We start from the raw sequence: 8,725 nt of genomic DNA, 5'->3' as shown, positions 1-8,725 counted from the left end.
TGGGCGAGGGGGCAGTGTTGTTCGGGGTTGGGTGACGGGTCAGTGTTTGACAGGGTTTTGGAGGGGGCGGTTTTGGACGGGGTTGGGGAGGTGGCGGTGTTGGTCGGGGTTGGGGGAGTGCGCGATATTTGACGAGGGTGGGGATGGGGCGGAGTTGGACAGGGATTGGGAGGGGGCGGTTGTGAACGGGGCTGGGAGAGTGGGCGGTGTTGGACAGTGTTGGTGGAGGGGGCGGAGTTGGACGGTGTTGGGGAGGGTGCGGTGTTGGATGGTTTTGGGAATGGGGGTGGTGTTTGATGGGGTTGGGGGAGGGGGCAGTGTTGTACCGGCTTGGGGGGAGTGGGGCAGTGTTAGACGGGGTTTGGGAGGGGGCAGTGTTGGACAGGGTTGGGGGTGGGGGTTGTTTTAGATGGGGTTGGGGACGGGACGGTGTTGGACGGGCTTGGCGATGGGGCGGTGTTGGACGGGATTGAACGAGGGGGCGGTGATGGACGGGTTTGGGAGGGGGTGTTGTTTGAAGGGCTTCATGGGAGGGGGCAATGTTGGACGGGGTTGGGTGGGGGCAGTGTTGGATGGGGATGGGGAGAGGCAGTTTTGGACGGGGTTGGGGAGGGGGCAGTGTTGGACAGGGCTGTGGGAGGGTGCAGTGTTAGACGGGTTTTTGGGAGGGGGTGGTTTTGGACGGGTTTGGAGGGTTGGTGTTGGAATGTGTCGGTGAAGCAGTGATGTTGGACGGTGTAAGTGGAGAGGTTGGTGTTGGACATGGTTCGGGGAGGGGGCGGTGTGGGACAGCATTGTGAGAGGGGACGGTGTCTGATGGGATTGGGGGGAGGTGTCGGACGAGGTTTCTGAGGTGGCGGTGTTGGGCAGAGTTGGAAGAGGGTGGAACTGGGTTGGGGAGGGGGTGTTGTGATACATGATTGGGGAGGGGGCGGTGTCGGACGGGGTTAGGGAGGCGGCGGTGTTGGATGGTGTTGGGGAGGGGGAGGTGTGGGAGGGGTTTGGAGGAAGGAGTGGTGTGGTATGGGGTTGTGGAGTGGGCGGTGTTGGACGGTGTTCGGGTGGGGGTGGTGTTGGACAGGGTTGGGGTGAGGGAGCAGTGTTTGACAGGGTTGGGGTGGGACCGATGTTAGACCGTTTTGGGGAGGGGGCGATTTTGAACTGGGCTGCGGGAGTGGGCGGTGATGGATGGTATTGGTGGAGTGGGCGGAGTTCGATGGTGTTGGGTAGGGAGCGGTTGTGAACCGGGCTTGGGGAGTGGGCGGTGTTGGATGGTGTTGGTGGAGGGGGCGGTGTTGAGTAGGGTTGGGGGAGGGGGCGCTGTTGGGCGGGGTTGGGGAGGGGGCGGTGTTGGATGGGTTGGGGAAGGGGCGATGTTGAACGATGTTGTGGATGGGGGCGGTGTTTGATAGGGATAGGGGAGGGGGCAGATGTGGACCGGTTGGGGCGAGGGGGCAGTCTTAGATGGGATTTGGGAGGGGTCAGTGTTGGACGGGGTGTGGGAGGGGCCGATGTTGGACGGTGTTGTGGATGGGGGCAGTGTTTGATGGGGTTGGTGGAGGGGGCGGTATGGGACGTAGTTGAGGGAGGGGGCGGTGTTGGAGAGGGTTGGGGGAGGGGGTTGTGTTGGACGGGGTTGGGGGAGGGGTCAGTGTTAGACCGGGTTTTGGAGGGGGCGGTTTTGGATGGGGAGGGGGGAGGTAGCGGTGTTGGTCGGGGTTTTGGGAGTGAGCGGTGTTGGAAGGGGTTGGGAGGGGGCGGAGTTGGACAGGGATGGGGAGGGGGCCAGTGAGAATGGGGCTGGGAGAGTGTGCGGTGTTGGATGGTGTTGGTGATGGGACGGTGTTGGACGGGTTGGGGAATGGGCGGTGTTGGCTGGGGTTGGGGAGGGTGTGGTGTTGGACGGTTTTGGAGATGGGGGCGGTGTTTGATGGGGTTGGGGGAGGGGGAAGTGTTGGACCGGGTTTGGGGGAGGGTGCAGTGTTAAACTGTGTTTGGGAGGGGGCAGTGATGGACGGGGTTGGGGGAGGGGGTGGTTTTGGATGGAGTTGGGGTGGGGACGGTGTTGGACGGGTATGGGGGATGGGGCAGTGTTGGACGGGGTTGGGGTGGGGGCAGTGTTGGACGGGGTTGGGATGGGGGCAGTGTTGGACGGGGATGGGGGAGGGTCAGTTGTGGACAGAATTGGGGAGGGGGCAGTGTTGGACGGGGCTGTGGGAGGGTGCGGTGTTGGACGGGTTTGGGGAGGGTGTGGTTTTGGACCGGGTTGGGGACTGGGTGGTGTTGGATGGAGTTGGTGAATCGGCGATGTTGGACGGTGTTAGTGGAGGGGTTGGTGTTGGACATGGTTCGTGGAGGGGGCGGTGTGGGACGGCATTGTGGGAGGGGGCGGTGTCGGACCGGATTTGGGGGAGGTGTCGGACGGGGTTTTTGAGGCGGCGGTGTTGGGGAAGGGTGTGGTGTGGGACTGGGTTGGGACAGGGGTTGTTGTGATACATGGTTGGCGAGGGGGCGTTTTTGGACGGGGTTAGGGAGGCGGCGGTGTTGGATGGTGTTGGGGAGGGGGAGTTTTGGGATGGGTTTGGGGGAAGGAGTGGTGTGGTATGGGGTTGGTGGAGTGGGCGGGAGTGCTTGGCTCGCACAAGTCATCAGTATTATTGCCAGAATTTTGTCAGCCTCCATAGCATTTGCAGTAACCAGTGCCCCTCACCCAACAGTGTCTTGACATCACGTGGAACGAAGTGAATTCCCTGCTGACAGGTATCTGTGATATTGGTGATCTATGGAAGATGCCGAGATGGATCAGACAATTGGCACTTCTGGCTGAAGATTGCTGTGAATGCTTCAGCCTTAACCTTTGTGCTGATGTTTTGTGCTCTCCAAAGCAGAGCAAGGGAATATCTGTGGAGCTTATTCCTTCAATGAATTGTTTATTTATCAACTTTAATTCACGACTTGTTGTGGTAGCACTGTGGGCTCAGACTCTAGTTTCCTGAACTAATGGTCTAGCCACAATATCTCCAGACTATAACTCCAACCCCCACTCCATGATGTGGATATTCACAACAGAAGATTGCTTATCCTTTGTATTGTGCAGATTCCAACAATGCATCGTATATTCGCTTAAATTGTTTGTCTCGAAAATACTTTACTTCACAGACTTTAGGATATAATGTTCTGTTTTCAATTCTTCTCTCCGACAGGCAAGGTCATCGATGTCACACTGGCTTTCCTCCTCACTAATTGCAAAACCAAACGTTTTTCACCTCATCTTTGAACTTACTGATCAAAATTGCTATATTCTTGACTAGATCGTTCATAAACGCTGCAAACAGCAAAGGATCCAGCACCAAGTCATATAGGGAGGCACTGGACACAAGATGTCTTCACAATGACTACCTTCAACCATTACCTTCTGCCAACAAATAAACCTTCGATACATTTGCTTTACTGCACGAGATCCCATGAACCCTTACCATATTTAAGATGCAAGATCTGGTCAAAGACCTGATTGAAGTCAAGACGCATTACATCCACTTTTTACACCTGATGTCACATCTCATTTCCTCTCCGGAAAACAGAATCAACCACTTCCGATATGATATCACTTCCACCAAAGCCATGCTGATTTTTCTTGCTTAAACCTTACAATTCCAACTTTTAATGAATGCTGTCTCTTAGATTTACTTATTAACATCCCCCAAGCTTTCTACTTTTTAACATAGGTTTATGAGTGAAACGACACATTGTCATTTAGCTCCTTTCACCCGATGATAACTCTTCTTATCTCTGACAGATAATTTACTCTAGCTGAACTAATCTTGTGTCTCTTCTGTTTCATTCTGGAAAATGGGAATGGAATTGAGGACAATGTTGTGACCTACAGCCATTTGTCCGTTTGTTCTTGACACTCTCAGTGTATATTCACCCTCAGAGGTAGGAAGACTGTTTGTGCTGATAATAGGGAAAGTAGTGCCTGGTGTATCATTCTCAGCTGGCACACAACTTCCTGTTTCTATGTGCCAGCAGCAAGCCACACATCTCACTTCTGATCAGAAAATAAACCCAGGCGATGCAATCTGGCAGAAACATCTGCCAATGTGGCCTATATCAGGACACAGAGTGTGAAGCGATCATATTGAAGTGACATTTGCAAACCGACCTTTTGATCTCTGTTTCATGGTCTGATTCCAGGACACCATTGGACGAGTCTCTCGACCATCTAACAAGCTCATTCGATTCACTAACGTCTGGAGCACATCGACATGCACTTTTCATGTCTTTGATCATGTACTACTTGTTACTCTCTTTTCAGATTTAATGTTCCCAGTTTTTGATTCTGTCTTCTGTATCCATCACCTTCCCAGCGGAATACATTCTGTTTGATCTATTTCCTAAATTTTGATCAACTAAACAAATAATACAGTTTTGTACAGACAGATATGTTGGTGTGTCAGATTAACAGAATCAATATATGGAGAGATCACCTTGGCTGTATCTAACTCTGACCGACATTGAATTCAAATAAAGCACAGCATTGTATGGTTTCAAACTTTGCAATTCCTCTCTCTTTGAAAGAGCTTGTTCTAACAGTTAAGTATTTTCTTGATTTTTTTCAGAAACTATGACTAAAATCCCTATTTATAACAAAGTTTCAAATAGTATTGAAATTTGCAGCACTGGCATTTCCTACAGTGAGCTTTGTGGTGTTTAAATGTTTTGGTCAAAATTTGCTTCAAGCAGAAGACTTAAACATTGGTTTCTCCGAGTTCCCAGCCATTGCACTTGCAGTTCCTTAACAACTGCAAGCTATTGAAAAGCCCCAGAATGAACAGAATGTCCAGGCCCTGTACACATCCAAACACCATGATGGAGGCCTCGAATCCCTCCATTTCTTCCTGTCACGCCAAGCCAAGCAGTATATGCTCAACCTCAACTACATTTCCTTTCAGTCCTCCCACTTCCTCCAAACCAAAGGGGTAGCCATGGACACCTGTATGGACCCCAGCTATGCCTGCCTCTTCGTCAGATATGTGGAACAGTCAATCTTTCACAGCTACACTGGTATCATTGCCCACCTTTAACACCGCTACATTGATGACTGTATCAACGCCACCTCATGCTACCACTAGGAGGTTGAACCGTTCATCAACTTTAATAAGACCTTCCACCCTGACCTAAACGTCAGAGGGACCATCTCGGACACCTCCCTCCCTTTCCTAGACCTCTCCACCTCTATCTCCAGTGACCGACTAAACATTTACTACAAGCCACTGATTCCCACAGCTACCTGGACTACACTTCTCCCACCCGACCTCCTGTAAAAATGCCATCCCTTATTGTGAATTCCTCTACCTCCAGCACACCTACTCCCAGGAGGACCAGTTCCACCATAAAACATCCCAGATAACATCCTTTTTCAAAGACTGCAATTTTCCCTCCCACGTGATCGACGATGCCCTTGAACCCCATTCCTCTAATCGCAACAGGGAGACCTCCTGGTCCTCAACTTCCAACGCACCAACCTTGCATACATAATATCATCCTCCACTGCTTCCTCCACCTGTAAACAGACCCCATCACTAGGGTATATTTCCCTCCCTACCCCTATCTGCATGCTGGAGACACCATTCCCTCCGCGACTCCCTCGTTAAGTCCATGCCCCTCCACCAGCCCACTCCCCACCCTGTCACCTTCCCTTACGACCACAGGAAGTGCAAAACCTGCGCCCACAACTCCCCCCTCACCTCCGACAAGGCCCCAAATGATCCTTCCACATCCCAGAGAAATTTATCTATACTTCCACAAATGTCATCCACTGTGTCTGTTCCACCTGATGTGGTCTCCTCTACATCAGGAAGACAGTACACTAACTTGCGGATTATTTCAGAGAACATCTCTGGGACACCCATGCCAACCAACCCCACGGCCCCGTGGCTGAACACTTTAACTCCCTCTCCCACTCCACCAAGAACAGGCCGGTCCTATTCTGTTCATTTCCAATGAATAAATACAAAATAACTGAGCCTGAATTTGGGATGATATTAACAGGATTTATTTTGATCTAAGCATGAACAGATTATTTTGGCATAACAGGTGGAGAGATTCACTTCCTGAAAAAGCAGCTCAAGTGATATAAGCTGCACCAAACCGAGTTTGGTCAATACTGAGGCAAACATATAGCATACAGTCTTGAGTGAAATAAATAAAGAAACTATCTTAACACCAGAACAAGATAGAGTGTATTAAATATGAACAAAGACACAAGTATTTCAGCATGTCATAGAAAAGTAATTTATAGTATATTGAAATGCAAACAGAGATGTGAATTTGTGTCTCTACATTCTTCCTAGCTAAATTAATCATTTCAGAAATGCCTTTGTTAAATTTCATGAATCATTCGTTGATCCATTCCACGAACCTTGCGAGGTCCTTGTTAAATTCTCAACCATCGCCTTCCAGGTTCACAGTGGTTGGGAGTTTCATGTTGCAGCAAATTGTGAAGTTGTGCACTATATGCCAATGTCTTAGTTAAAAATTTAAAACAATTACAGCTCCAAACATTTACAAAATATCACTATGGATCTTCCTGGAATCCAAAAAAAATGTCCCTTTGATCAATGATTTCTAAAATTTACTCACATATCTGTTGTGAAAGACGTTTTCAAATAACTTGAAGTGCAAATGGTTCCCATCAATCGGAATACAGTAACATTTCATGTATTACCCCACACAAAAAGAAATTAAGCAATATTCACGAGTTGCTCTAAGCAAGTCGATGATGGACTGTTTTATCAAACAAAATCATTTCCAATGTTGTGAGGGCTCGTCTATCTTCTGTGCAATGGTCTGAATTTTGTGTCTGACTGCAGATGAAACTGGCTGATCTGGGTAAAAGTACGGTTTATGCCATTTACATTGTTAATGTATATTGCTGACTTTAGTTGAATAAAGTGATGTTGTCCCAGGCATCGTCTGGCACCATTAATTAAACCATTAATTTCCACATCACTAGCCAGACTATCAGGTGGAGTGTTTTGATCTCATTGAAAAAAATGCTTGGGACATTTCCGGTATGAATCATGTGAATTATAGCCTCTGAACGAGACAAAGTAGGAAAGATGAATTTCGAGTAGTAGAAAGTGTTTACGACAGAGAGAGATCACTTCGCCCATCGCACCTGTATCACGTGAAGACAGAGCCTTCCAGCCAACACCCACCTTATAGCATGTTGTCCATAACCCTGCAGGTGATAGCACTGTAAACATTGGAACATTGTGTAGGGTCTAATCCATTATCAACATAGATATGATCTCCAATGCTGTAAGTCCTGGCTTATGGGGAAAAAGTAGGGGTAGAACTGTATCAATATTCAAACCGTTCCTACAGCCCTGAGGAGCTAATAGGCCCATTTCTAAAGTTGTTTCTCAGGACATTTTGACTATTCTTGTTTTAATATCATTGTAAACTGACATGAAAAAAATGCAGACATGTTCCCAAGAAATGCTGACAGCAACATACCTTTACTCAGCCAAGATCAGCAAAATGAATTAAGAAAGTTTAAAAAAAACCTTTCTTTTAACTGATTATTGACAACACAGATTTCACAAAGTGGGAAGTACAGAAGGGAAGGGTGGAGGGTTGGGGGTGAGCGATGTTCACTATTCCCTGATGTCTGGTTGTGCTTGTGAGGAACAGATGAACCTGCGAACCAGATTCACAGGGTGGTACTGCAGGTATTTCAGCAGATACTGTGTACACGGCATTTTCCCATGAATCAGCAATGAGATGAAAATTTAATTTTTATGGTGTTTGAAGCCAACTAAAATTGAACAATATGGTGGGACAAGTTCCTTTCATTTCTTTGAACTAGTATCAAGGGACATTATCTGTGGACCTGGGATGGCAGGCGGATCTTAAACAGCAGAATGTGAGGGAACAGAGTCACCGTTGGAAATCCAGATAGACTGGAACTTTTTTCACTGGAGGGTGAGAGTTCGGGGGGTGACCTCATATAAGTTTATAAAGCCATGAGTGGAAAGCTGAATGGCTCTAATTGACATGATTCATACTGGAAATGTACGAAGGTTTCGTTTAAAAAATATCACATATCAATAAACTCCACCTGACTCGACGGCTAGTGATGTGGAAATTAATGGTCTAATTAATGGTGCCAGACGATGCCTGGGACAACATCACTTTATTCAACTAAAGTCAGCAATATACATTAACAATGTGAAAGGCACAAACTATACTTTTACCCAGATCAGCCAGTTTAATCTGCAGTCAGACACAACTTAAAATTCAGACCATTGCACAGAAGATAGACGAGCTCTCACAACATTGGAAATGATTTTGTTTGATAAAAGAATCCATCGTAGACTTCCTAAGAGCAATTAATGTTCACAAACTTGTTTTTTTTGTGTGTGTGTGGGGTAGCGCACGAAATGTTACTTTAATTCGATTGATGTGAACCATTTGCACTTAAGAAGTTGTTTGAAAACGTCTATCACCGTAGATACACGAGTAAATTTTACAAATCATTGATCAAAGGGGACAATCTTTTTTGAACTCGAGGAAGATCCATAGTGATATTTTGTAAATGTTTGGAGCTGGGATTGTTTTCAATTTTTGACTAAGACATTGCCGTATTTTCCCTATGGTGGGGGATTTCAACAATAGGGAACATGTTTTTACAATGAGAGGAGAATTTTTTTTTTAAATA

The sequence above is a fragment of the Chiloscyllium punctatum genome, chromosome 28, assembly GCF_047496795.1.
Source record: "Chiloscyllium punctatum isolate Juve2018m chromosome 28, sChiPun1.3, whole genome shotgun sequence".
NCBI lineage: Eukaryota > Metazoa > Chordata > Chondrichthyes > Orectolobiformes > Hemiscylliidae > Chiloscyllium > Chiloscyllium punctatum.
The sequence above is the reverse complement of the archived record's forward strand: the minus strand, read 5'-3'. Positions refer to the sequence as shown.